Raw genomic sequence first — 13,070 nt, forward strand, 5'->3', positions numbered from 1 at the left:
AATACAGTAGGATAACCTTGTTTTTGCTGATGACATTGTCCTGCTCAGTTCATCACATCACTCTCTGGAAGAAAAGACCCAGCTTTTGGAAGACACAGCAAAACAAGCTGATTTTTCTCATGAATGAGGGGAAGACAAAACATATGGTTAACAAAGTTGCAAAAGAAATGATCAGAGCAAACAGAGAAAGTAGAAGTAGTAAGTCAGTTTGCTTGTCTGGGGAGAGATGTGCAATAACGATGATATCATGCTAGATATGAAGCAACAAATATGAAAAGCAGCAAACAATTTTCATAAACTTGAAAAGATTTGGAAAGGTAGCATGATCAGCACTGATACACAAAATACCCTTGTTTAACTCTATCATTATGTCAGTCCTCTTTTATGGGGCAGAGTCATGGAAATCCACAACAATTGTTAAGACGATCAACTCATTCTAAAATAAATGCCCAAGGAAGATGTTCAGAGTTCATTAGAGAGAGTTTCTTACAACATCAGAAATTCTAAGTAAGTAATTCTAATTCACCATCTTAAAACATCAAACATGGTAAGGAGATGGACATATCTAGGACAACATGAATACCACGGCAAGTGATATCATGGACACCAGCTGGAAAAAGAAACCTTGAACCGAACAACACAGAAGGAAACTAAATCCATCCACGTGACACTCAGAAGCCTGTACAGACCAGCACAAGACCAGAATAAATGGTGGAAACTGGCGGATGCCCTATACACCTGAGGGCGTGGGAGGATATAGAAAGAAGGGTTTCAAAATAAAACCCAGCAAGTAGCATAGGAAAGGGCTAAACAATTTTATAAAAGGCAATTTGTCAGAAATCAGATGTGGAAAGCAATTAACTCTTTAAAAAAAAGAGAAGAATTTTTGTTTTGTCCTGCCCCCTGCTGCATGTAGACAATTGCATACAGGAAGCCATTTGCAGTGCACAGGAGTTATTGATCCCACAAACCCCAGGAACAATGTAACATGTTCTTGAGCACCATCTACTGGTGCCTTATTTATTAACTATTTACATAACTATATATATATATACATATGTACATAAATATGTATCTATTTTATACAGCAGTGTCTTACCATCATTCAGCACCCCATCTGATCTTACATAGGTGAATAAAGTTGAAGCCACTTACATAAATAACTTTATTCACATCATGTTTGCAGGATAGGGTCCCATATTTGCTTATTATCCTTCAAGCCTAGTTATACACAGATGTACTCTTTATGATTGCATGGAACCTCAGGTCCTTAGATTGTAAGCTCCTTGAGGCAGAGACTTAGCTTCCTACCGGTCTGTAAAGCACCCACCCACCCTTAAGAGTGCTAAATAAATGCCATTCTCTATATAGTTGCTGTTAAAAGGAGCTGTGAGAAGACCAGTGTTAGGAACCCCCACTTTCTTTTTTAACAAGAACTTTCATATGCTGAAAGTTAGTGATGTATTGACAATGTTATCTTCAGGACATACCATCTACAGCGTTAGTTCAGGGATGCATTTGATCTGCCCTCTGTAGTAGGTACAAGTCATCAGTTATATTCCTGTAAAAGTCAAGGGTCGTCACAAGGTTGGGTTTGGTTTTTTTTGTACATTTAAAAATATACTTTAGAATGTCTGGATATGCTAGGCAGTGGTGTCTATAGTCTGAAAGATGTTTTGTTAAAGCATCAATGTGAGTTTGTGATATAGTTAGGGTGATTCTCTGGAACACTAGAAGGTAGCCTCTTTGCAGAGATGGAAAGGTCACATAATTTCAAATGGGCTCAGTCAGACAGACTTTGACATGATAAGACTTTTGCTTTTCTTTTAACCCCTGCAAATGAAGAATACGGGCATAAAAAAATTGCAGCATGCTGCTGTCATATGTAGACGTACTACTTGAAATAGGTCTTGCAGCATCAAGACTTTTACATCCTTAGAGTGGGGAAACAGCAGTGAAAGAGTTAAGTAACAGCAGGTTCAATTAATTATAACACTGGAATGTTAACTACCTCACAGACCTCTCTAGGGCATGATAAATCAATAGTCAATACAATCTTACTGGGAAAGTGTGTCATTTTCAATTCAATGTAGTGGATAGCTTATTGTTCTGTTGGATTAAATAAGAATCACAAAAATATCATGCCTTGTAATAGAAATAGCACTTTACTTCAATTTGCCTGGTAAGTAACGTTTCCTCCATGAACCCAAGAAGTGATGCAATAGCAGCTTGTATGGATGTAATTGTATATTTTGCAAGAATCAAAAATAAAGGTTTCAATGTATTATTAAAATCCTTGCTTGGAGGCAGGCATTTTGTACACCTACAATCATTTTAATTGCATGTTTCAGATTATTTTGTTTTGGAGAATTTAATGTCAGAAGCTGAAGTTAAAATGAATACCTCACACCATATTTTCCTGAGTTACAGTAAGAAGTTTTTCTCTTTGGGGAAATGGAGCGGTTTGTACCGAGTGTGATATTTTTAGCTTTATGGAAAGGTTTTGGGAAGGATTGTGCCAAACATAACATGTGCAGTAACCAACATGCAAACTACTGTCAATTAAATAAGGCTGGAGGCCAGAGGAGAACAAGCTTGGAAACTAAGGACTAAATTCCAATCTTGTAAGAACTGACAGCAAAATTTTGCACTGACTAGGGCTGTGCAAGCCTACTAATTTTCACTTTAGCTTTTTGGATGATGAAATTGACGAAATTACCTCTCTTGGGGGAAATTTTTCCTAGGTTAGCTAGACATTTGCCATTTTTGCAGGGGAAGAACAGCTTTCTCATGACAAAATATCAGGTGTCTGCCTGGAAAAATGGTCTTGTGTTTTCCCTAAAAATGTTAAGCAAAACCCAAAAATAAGTGAGAAAAGATGGTCTGGTGCAACTAAGATGATATGGGTTCAGTTCCTGGCTCTGCAACTGATTTTTTGTGTGGCCTTGAGCCACGTTTAAACTCAGTGGTCTCAGTTTGTCATCTGTAAAACAAGGATAACAATACTTCCTTTGTCGGTCTTGTCCATTTAGATTGTAAGCTCCTTGGGGCAGCAACTGACGCTTGATCCCTCCCATCTTCTCCTCTCCCAGTGCTTCAACCACTGAGTTATTCTTACACAGCTTTAGCACTGATCTTGAACTGCTGCTCAAGAAGTTGAACTACTGTCAACCTGGACACGATCCAAACACCAGTTTCAGTCACTGGGGGTATGTTTACACAGCAGAAAAATCCTAGGGCTGGCCCATGCCAGCTGGCTCCGGCTGTGGGACTGCTTCATTGCTTTGTAGACTTCTGGACTTGGGGCTGGTGCCTGAGCTCTGAAACCCCCCAACCTGCAGGGTCCTAGAGCCCAGGCTGCAGCCCGAGCCCGGAAGGCTACACAGCAGTGAAAGTCCCAGAGCCCCAGCCCTGTGAGCCTGAGTCAGCTGGCATGGGCCAGCCATGGGTTTTTCTTTGCAGTGTGGGCATACTCTAGGAGTTGCCAGCTCACTTCCTCTTGTGCCCTTACACAAAGGCTGGACTGAATCTCACTGCGGAGTAATTTTTTCTCTTTAACAACCCCCTGTAAGGGATTATCTGCCTAAAAGGAGGTGGAGGCAGAGGGTGAGGCCCTGACTCCATAGCTCCTGGGTGCCATCTACTGGAGCTGGCCAGGCCTGAAGGAGGGACTATGCTGCGCCTTCTTTCAGGATGGCATAGCAGCATGCCCAATATTCTGCCTTGAAAGATGAAATCAGGCCCCTTCTGCATCCCCACTCGTGTTCCTGACAGCACCTATGGCACAATGTAGCATGGAGTGACTCAGTGCACCAGCCAATGATCAATCTATAGAGCAGGAGGTGATGTGACAATGGTGGGGCCAGCAGAGGAAGAGACAAGATGCCTGGTTCTGCACTCACGTCTACTCTCCCAAGAGGCAAGCAGAGTGGTGCAGTAGATAGGGCCCGGGGCTTGGAGCCAGGAGACCTGCTCTGTGATTGTCTTGCTGGTGACAATGTGCAGGTCACTTAGCATCTCTTTTCCCCCATCAGGAAGCTGGGGGTAATGAGATTGTTCCTTTGTGGTCTAGGATGAAGTTTACAATGAAAAGTGCTATGGGTCTGATTCATTGAGACCATGGAATGATTCCTATTGACACCAGTGATCTTTGGATTAGACCTGACACAAGTTCTAAATACAAATGTATATCAGGAATGACTCCACTAAAGCCAGAGGATGACAATCATATGTGCCTGACTGAATCCACTTACACTAAAACCAGAGCAAATCACAGACTTTCATAGTGCTGATCTTGATTTACACTAGTGTAAGTGTGATGAGAACCAGGCTGAGATTCTTGTGAGCCATGCACCTTTCCATTTGCTACCCTTTTTCATTTGAATAGAAGGTTGGACAGTGGGAGCTCACAATCATAGCAAGGGCACCTCCTTTAAACCCGCACACGCAAATCTTGAATTTCATTAAGCTTAATGCATTTGCAGCCATTTGTATTTGATAGAAAGCTCTTTCCCATGTAGTATTTAAACTCATCAAGAGCACTAATCAATGGCTGGTAGTTAAATGCCTTCTTAACTTTTTATGTGCGTTGTCCTTGTGCCATGTGCTATGATGTCTTTATGGCAGGATCATTAAGGATTATCACAAAGATTAATAAAAATATAAGGCAATAAATGGATGCCGGGGGGGGGGGGGAGGGGGATGTTACATTAAATAGAACAGAATTACAGACAAGTGAGTCTTTCTGGTGTTTTGAACTCTAATATTTTAACTTGGGTTTCTTTGCTTTCTGTGGTTGCTGGTATTTTTTTCGGTCTTCTATGACTCTTTTACTAAACACTTGCAAAACTGGTCAAGCCTTGGTAAGCCTGGAGTTGAAAAGAGCATGAGTGTTCCTAGACTTTCATGTTGCTATTTTGCCTCCTGGAAAAGAGTGTGCAACCCAGACTTGAAATTAAAATAAAAGGCAGAAAAAAGAAACACCCACTTAGGATGTTTTTATCCCAGGTCAGACCTTATAGCTAAAAACAACATTAATCCAGATGGCTCCCCTAGATCTATGCATAGAGGCAACAATTCTATTTCTGGCAGATAGGCTATAAATCAAAAACAAGTTGTTGGGTTTGATGCAGGAATCCTTGAGTGTAATGCCAGGGCCTATGTTATGCAGGTCACTAAATTATGACAGTGATCCCTTCTGGCCGAAACATCCATGAGATTTACAGGAGGAGGACTCAGTCTTGCCCCTTTGGAGTCCTGTTTGCACAGTCTGGGATCTGCCCTGATTCAAGGGGAAGAAACTGGGCTGACCAAAGGGGAGGAGTTGGTCAAGGATGCACATTGTTCTCTCTTCAGTCCATTAGAAACAAGTCAGCAAAGAACATGCACCCCCACATATATAATTTTTTCCCATGGAGTTTAGAGCCAGATTCTCATTCACACTAAGGCCATTTTGCTTGGGAAGTGTAAAGGGGACTTAAAGTGGGCATAAGGAAGGAACCTTAGTGCAAACTGAAACCCCGCCCTCAAGTATTTTAATTATGTGGTACATTGATCTATGTAGGCATTGATGAAGCTTTTCTTGGACTACCACAGGACATGGAAGAAGTAAAGAGTGTGCTGGAGCTGCAATCCTGAAGGACCCCATTGCCTTTTTTATGCAATTATTATTAGTCTTTGAAACAGTGGTAGTAAACAGTCAATTGGGATTTAGCTTTTTAAGGGTTTGTGAAAAATTACAGTAGAGCTGGCTGAAACTTTTCATATGAAAATTTGTTGACAAATGCCCTTTTTTCTTCACTTTTTCTCAATAAACCATTTGTGGGAAGTGTATTAGCTTTCACTGGAGGACTGTTTTTCAATTTATCATTCTTCTTTTTCTCCTTCTCCTCTTCTGCCCCTTCCTGCCAATCATTTTCAAAGGCAACACAGAAAAAGGAAAGATGTGTGGGCTGGGATTGGGTTGCAGAGAGGAGGGAAAAGGAAAAAAAACGGGGGAAAAAAAAAGAATAAATCCACCCTCAAAAATTAAAATTACAAAAACATCTTTGATAAAATATTGAATACATGAAAACTTGATCTTTTAAAAGAGTGCAAGAAAAATTATTTTTGTATGAAAAAAGTGTTTTCTAGTTTCTGCTCAGCTCCATTAAATAGTCTGCAGTTCCTCCATCACTTGTTCCTGCCACTGAGAAGGCTTGTGGTTAAGCCACTGAACTGGGATTTAGGATTTCATGGTTCAACTCCTACCTCAGTCACAGACTCCCTGCATGACCTCTAATCTCTCTGCGCCTCAGATCCTTGTCTGTAAAGTGGGAATAATAATTCCTTTTTTCCACTCTGTCTTATCAAAATGTAAGAACTTTTGAGCAGGGAGTGTTTTTTGCTATGTATATAAACACAGCACCTACTATAACAGGGGCCTGATCTTAACCCTTTCCCACGAAAGTTTAAGGTGAAGTTTCCAAATCCTAGCAGGTGTGAATGAGCTGCAATTTCTTCCAGGAGTTTTGCCAGCTGACTTGTGTTCATCACTATCAAAATTGTTACGTTTGTTTTTAATTTTCCTTTAGCTTGAACAAAAAAATAAATCTGAACCCTGTTTTAGTGAGACACCCTATAAAACTGTTATTGTTCTACTGACCTGTTAACAGTCCAAGTGGGCTTTAATCCACAAATTATCAGCATGATAGTGTAAATGGGAGTTTGTGTAGCTAAAAAATAATTTGCTGTATAATCTGTGTACTGTGCTGTTCGTGCATAGTAATAATACATACTGAAAATCCAAATGGAAAAAGTAGTTGTTATGTACACAAAGTAGCTGCTTTTTAGACCTGAGTATCAGGCTTCTCTTTAATTACCAAAGGAACCAGGTCACATTGTAAACAAATGGCTTCAGATTCTATTTCGAAACAACGCTATTTTGGTGATTCAGGACAGCCAGAAATCATCAGTAGTCACAAATCCTTCAATAATTTCTTTGGCTTGACCTCCATGAATTAAAATGGCCAATCTAATGTCATTTAAATGTAATGCATAGATCATTTTCTGTTGAGTCGAGGCATGGACGAACTGAGTCCATCCATTGAAACATTACTCTCTTCCAGCAAGTTTTCACTGCTGTGCTATAGCCATTTTCATGTAGGGGCATATCCTCCCTCAAGCTCACAGCACAAGTAGCTGGACAGGATGCTGGTCATCTAGCAATAGCAGAGCTACTCACAGTCACTGTTGGCAAGAGTAGTTCCTGTTCCCATGCAGACAGTAGCTGATGAAGTCTGCCAGTGAGGTCAGATTTTCTGTGACGGAAAAGAATTATACAAAACAAATCAAAACAACAACAAAAAAAGTGGTGGGGGGGGAGTTTTTATCTGATTTTTCAGCTAAAAAACAGAACTGTTTCAAGTTGGAAAAGCTGCTGATATGCCGCCTGGGAGTTGTAGTTTGGGAGTCAGGGAACCCACCCCATAGATGATAATGGGGACAAGAAACAACTGAACTACGACTCCCGTAAGGCACTGTGGCAGCATATGGAAATCAAAACTTTTGGAGTTTGGGGCAAAATATTCAAAAATGTTCACAGAAAGCCATCACTTTTTTTTTATGAAAAATTAATTTACTCAAAACCCAAGTTTTATGTAAAAGTTTAGATGGAAATGTTTTGACCAGCCCTACTATCAACACCAAATTTAGCAAATGTGATCCCATGTGACTAAACAGAAACCTGACACAATGAACCTTTTAGGGTGTTATCAACATTGCTTCTGAGAGTTGCATTATTTCTAGGAGTGTGACAAGTAGTTATCTTTTTATAAACCTTATTTTGATAGCCTCAATACCTGCCTTCACTGCCTTGGGGGAACTGCCTGCCATCACTAGAGAAATACAATAGATTGGTTCTCCCGCATTAGAAGCTGCTCTTGGGACTCCGGCAGTGCACACCAGGAGATTTCTATTTTGTTTAACACAGTGAAAGAAACATCAGTTGACATTGTGATGTTAAGAGTGGTGGATGCAAATACAACCGATAGACAAACACGTCTTTGTTTTAATACTGTGGAATGACTTATTGTAGTTAATTATAGGAATTTACAGCTATCTGTATGAACTCAAGAAAGCAGAAAACATTCATTTGTTGGTAGCGTAACTGCTAGGTGGAGGCAGCCTAGACGTATGGAGATGAATGCTAGACTGTATCTTGTTTGTCTTGTTATGCACAACTTTACTATGTAAATTTGAACTTCAGTGAGTAGCTACTTGGCAAGTTAGAATGTATAATTATATGCACACACAAAAACAACCATGGAAAGTGACATTTAAACATTGCTGCTTTGTCACATATCAGTTAAATATAGAAAAAAACATATTTACTTTAATCAGCAGTAGACACTAGGTCTTGCACCTGCTGCTCACATGCAAAATATGTCATTATCACTCAGTGTCCATTCCTGTACATGGAGTTTTTGTGAAGAAAACCAAGTTAGTTTGGTTCAGGCTTAATTGTTTCATTTCTAGCCCCAGAGAAGCAGCCCTTACAGGGAATGGGACAGAGAAAACAAACAAAATAGACATCAACTACAGTTCATTTGCAGGAAAAAAAATGGCTGCTTTTGTGTGCATTCAATAATTATCCCAGCACCATTGTGATCTAATGGGGTGAATTCCAAAAACAGATTTTTCCTCCTTTCAAAGGCTGTGTGTGCAACACTACCAATATAAATACTCATCAGCAGCAGACATGCTACTATTACATGAAGTATCTGGCTAAATTGTACTGAGCCAGCAGGAACTGAGACAATATGGTAGATTGTAGTCTGCTATTATAACAGTGCTGGTTAAAGGCTTGCATATTTCACAGGTTTTTATGCTGGAGAGGAATTATTGATAAAACTCATTTAAGTAAGTTTTCATGCTATTTGCAACTAATGTGGTCTTTAGAGGGCCAAAGCTATTGCTAAAGACGACCTGAATAAATTCCTGGTTCTGTAGAATGACTAGTTTAAATGTAAAGTTAACAAGTTTCCTAAGAATGATTTAGTTAGATATCTAGAACTTGTAGATGCTTATTTGAACCGCATCAGCAGAGTATCTGAGCACCTCACAATCTTTAATGCATTTATCCTCACAACACCCTAGCGAGACAGGGAGGTCCTTTTTACAGAGGGGTATAGGTATGTCTTCACTGACGGCAGCAAATTCACTGCCGTCAGATCAATTCTTTGGGATCGACTGAACGGAAGTGCAGACTTGCTCATTTGATCCAGAAGTTGATTTAATAAATCCACCCCTGGAAAAAGAGTAACGCTGCGTCGAGGGGAGCGCATTTCCCATTGGCAAAGCGAAGTGAAAACGCCACAGTAAGTAGAAGTTAGGAAGTTGACAGAAGATATGCAAGCTACTCTATGTAGCTTGTGTATCTCCCATCGACTGCTGCCGAATTTCACGTTAAGTGTAGACCAGGCCTAAGGCCATGTCTACACTAGCGAGCTTACAGCGGCTGTGTCGATGCAGCTGTGCCGCTATAAGATCGCTAGTGTAGCTGCTCTTATGTTGACAGGAGAGAGCTCGCCCACCAGCATAATAAAACCACGAGCTGTGATAGCTATGTCAGCAGGAGAAACTCTCCTGCTAACATAGTGCTGTGCGCACTGCCACTTCTGCTGGCAAAACTTATGTCACCCAGTGTAGACATGGCCTAAGGGTACCTCTACACTGTGATAAAAAACCCGCAGAACCAAGTCTCAGCCCAGGTCAGCTGGCTTGGGCTGCGTGGATAAAAATAGCAGTGTAGAGGTCTGGGCTGGGGCTGGGGCACTGGGGCTCTGAGACCTTCCCCCCTCACATGGTTGCAAAGCCTGTGCTCCAGCCCAAGCCTGAACGCCTATACTGGAATTTTATGGCCCCACAGGCCACGCCCCTGTGAGCCCAAATCAGCTGACCCGAGGCAGCTGCAGTTGTGCTGAGGACATTGTTGCAGTGTGGACGTACCGTAAGTGATTTGCCCAGGAAGTCAGACGAGCAGTCTGTGGCAGAACAGGAAACTGAACCCAAGTAATACTGTAATAGGGCCAGATTCTTCCCCCACTTCCCTCAGCCTGTAAACTGCCCCATTGATTTCAGCCTGGGCTGAGGTTGGGTGCAATGGAGAATGAGGCCCAATGTAAGTGTGTCAGAATCTGCCTATTAGATCTCTTACATTGAATTCAATATTCTCCCAATTTCTAACTTACTTGACAAATAGTTAAAATGTAACCCAGAGAAAGCAACACAAAGAATAATCTTCCATATAGCCCACTGCACGCTCAGTATGCCTAAACACTCCACGAATACAGGAATCTCCGCAACTGCCACTGAAAGGCAGCCACCTCTGGGGTGAACATGGCAACAGCAGTACAGCAACAGCACAGCTAAAGGCAGAAAGGGAAGAATTCCGTGTCCAATTGAAACCACAGGGGGGAATTTACTGGACGGAGGTTAGTGAAATACCAATACTCAAACCCACAGATTCCTTCTACTCTTCTGAATCCTCTTTTTAAAAGAAATGAAGACATGGCTAGAGCTTTCCCAAACAGTCCCTGCCTAAAGGCATCCTGTGTAGTTTTTTAGTTTAATACCTTTCAGTAGTTTACATATCGTACCTCAAACACGCTGGTCGTGCATTTCAGAAGGAAAAGCGAGCAGGCTCCTGTGGGGCTACCTTCCTTCTTTTTGAACTACTCCCCTGCCCTCCTCCCCAGCTTCAATGATTATTTCTATCTGAAACGAGCAATGGAAGTTCTAAATACATTGTCCTGACATCCGGACTTGTAATCAGTCACAACAACTGCCCTTTGTGTGGGTGTCTGGGTTGGTAACAAACACACCAAGCATAACAGACCTGGAACGATACCACAAAGAATACCAATTGACAGTTAAAATGACATATGACATCAAAATAGCATACTAACCAAAATATTAAAAAAACAAAATGGAAAGTCTGTAAAATTGCTTATAAACAACACAACTAAATGGATGTTTTGTTGATGAAACCTCCTGAAATGGCAAGTGAAGCAAACTGCATAATCCTCAATTGATGCTTCTAAAACAGGGCAAAAACAAACAAAAGCACCCAAACACAACGAGAGAGGGAAATTAAAAAGGAGAAGCAATCAATATTTTTAGATAGCATACAACATTGCTATTTTAGTCCACATCTTCTCCTCAGTAAAGTACATATGTGGAGCCTGCTTTGTTCTGCAGCATCATTATTATTGAATTATGCTTAAGCATTTGTGCTGATTTTTCTCTTGTTTTTGATTTCTCTATGTGATTCAATTTCTGTCCATTAGCTCCTCTTCAGACTTCCCCAAACCTACCCTAATTTTAAGTATCTTTCAAAGAATATAGCTGGATTGCAGGCCTATTATACTTTAATTAAGGAGGAAAAAAAATGTGATCGTTTTAATAAACACTTGCTATTCCAAAAGACTTTCTTCAACTCTGTTTAGTCTTTGTTTTCTCCTCTCCCAGGGCAAAAAATTATAATTCATCCTGGTACTACTGAGAACCTTCTCTAGCAAGTGCTAAACAACCAGAAATTCAGTGGCTACTGGCTAAACTTCAAAAGACAGGAACATAGTCCCAGCATGGTGGCTGAACATACAAGTTAGCAAGAGTTGGATGCATTATACATTTTTCTGTCTTGAACTTTCATCATTGATGAAACCATTTTGATTGGGTCTAATTCCTTTGTGAATTCTAACTGTTCCTGGCCCACATTTGTCATCCTATTCATTTTATTCCTGTCTCACTTTGGCTATAAAGACTCCTTCTCCACTCCTTCCCTGTTCTTTGGAAAGGAGGAGGTTGCTCGGGTTGTTTTGAAAAGAAGGGTGCATTAGTAACTTCTATGGAAGAGATGAGAGCTCTTTCACAGCAGACCCACATTTACATAGGAGAAAGTGATGAGCAATCATTAAGTATTTTCCAGGTGTATATTTTTTAGGTTACATTCCCTACAGCCCTAGGGCCAGCTGGTGTCTTTCAAAATGTTTCTCTTTCTGCATCCGGATGAAACAGAGACCTGAATTTTTTTTCATGAAAAACAAGACACATCCCCCACCCCACAACAGCCAATAGCCCAGTGATTAGGACACTCACCTGGGTTGTGAAAGACCCAGATACAAGGCCCTACTTCGAATCAGGTGGAGCAGGGACTTGGACCGGGGTGTCCCATGTCCCAGATGAGTGAGCCCTAACCATCAGGCTACTGGTTATCCTTGGATGGGGAATGGTGAACTTGCGCTCTCTCCAGACTTCTCTCCTTCCCCGTTTCTCCTCTCTAGCCCATCCTGGACCTGAGAAACTTTTCCTGATGAAAGCATTGTCAAAACTGATACGTCTCATGAAAAGTTGCCATTTTGATGAAACAGCATTTTCTGATGAAAAACATTTAGTCAAAAATGTTCCAGTCTTTAGGAGCACTCCTGAGCATGTTGCATACAGTGCCTTCTCCCAAAGAAGCTGCTCCAGGAGGTAGTGTGACAGGATCACAACTCCTTCCCTGCTTGCTCCTTGCTCTGGGCCAAGTGGTTTTAATTTGCTACTGCTCTATACAAGCACCATGGCATGCCTGCGACTGGCTCAGTTAAGAGGGTTGGCAGGTGCGTGTGTACACGGGTTGGATCCAGGCTCTGTCCAATTACCCACCCCTCCCTGTCCATCTGCTTGGAGATGTGACGCTGTATAAAAAGGAAGGTGACAATTTATAACACTGCTGTTACCACTATTATACCTTTGCAAAAGCTCTTGTACAAAGTATGCCTTGTGAAGTATCATTGGAAAAGTTCCAGAGAGGTAGCCATATTAGTCTGTTTTCAGCAAAACAACAGGAGTTCTGTGGCACCTTAAAGACTAACAAATTTATTTGGGCATAAGCTTTCATGGGCAGAAACCCACTTCGTCAGATGCAAGTTGGAAAAGTTGTAATCTGTTGAACAATGATATCCTGTTTGTGTTGCGTGTATTATCGTTGTATAAAAAGTTATGAACCTTTGTTATGTGCTTGTATCTCAAACATGTTGTGTTCCTGG

At 41.1% G+C, this 13,070-nt stretch overlaps 1 long non-coding RNA gene across 1 annotated transcript in view; it reads right to left on the reverse strand.

Annotated features, from left to right (window-relative positions):
• Positions 1 to 6,827: 6,827 nt before the first annotated feature.
• Positions 6,828 to 13,070, reverse strand: part of LOC137154034 (uncharacterized) — a 168,489-nt gene continuing 162,246 nt past the window's right edge. Inside the window, exon 4 of the long non-coding RNA XR_010920036.1 lies at positions 6,828 to 7,298. This is a non-coding gene — a long non-coding RNA (uncharacterized lncRNA). The remainder of the gene's footprint in view (positions 7,299 to 13,070) is intronic.

This window comes from Emydura macquarii, unplaced genomic scaffold, assembly GCF_026122565.2.
Source record: "Emydura macquarii macquarii isolate MOO-44397 ecotype Brisbane River unplaced genomic scaffold, CSIRO-AGI_Emac_v2 contig_295, whole genome shotgun sequence".
In the NCBI taxonomy this organism is placed as follows: domain Eukaryota; kingdom Metazoa; phylum Chordata; order Testudines; family Chelidae; genus Emydura; species Emydura macquarii.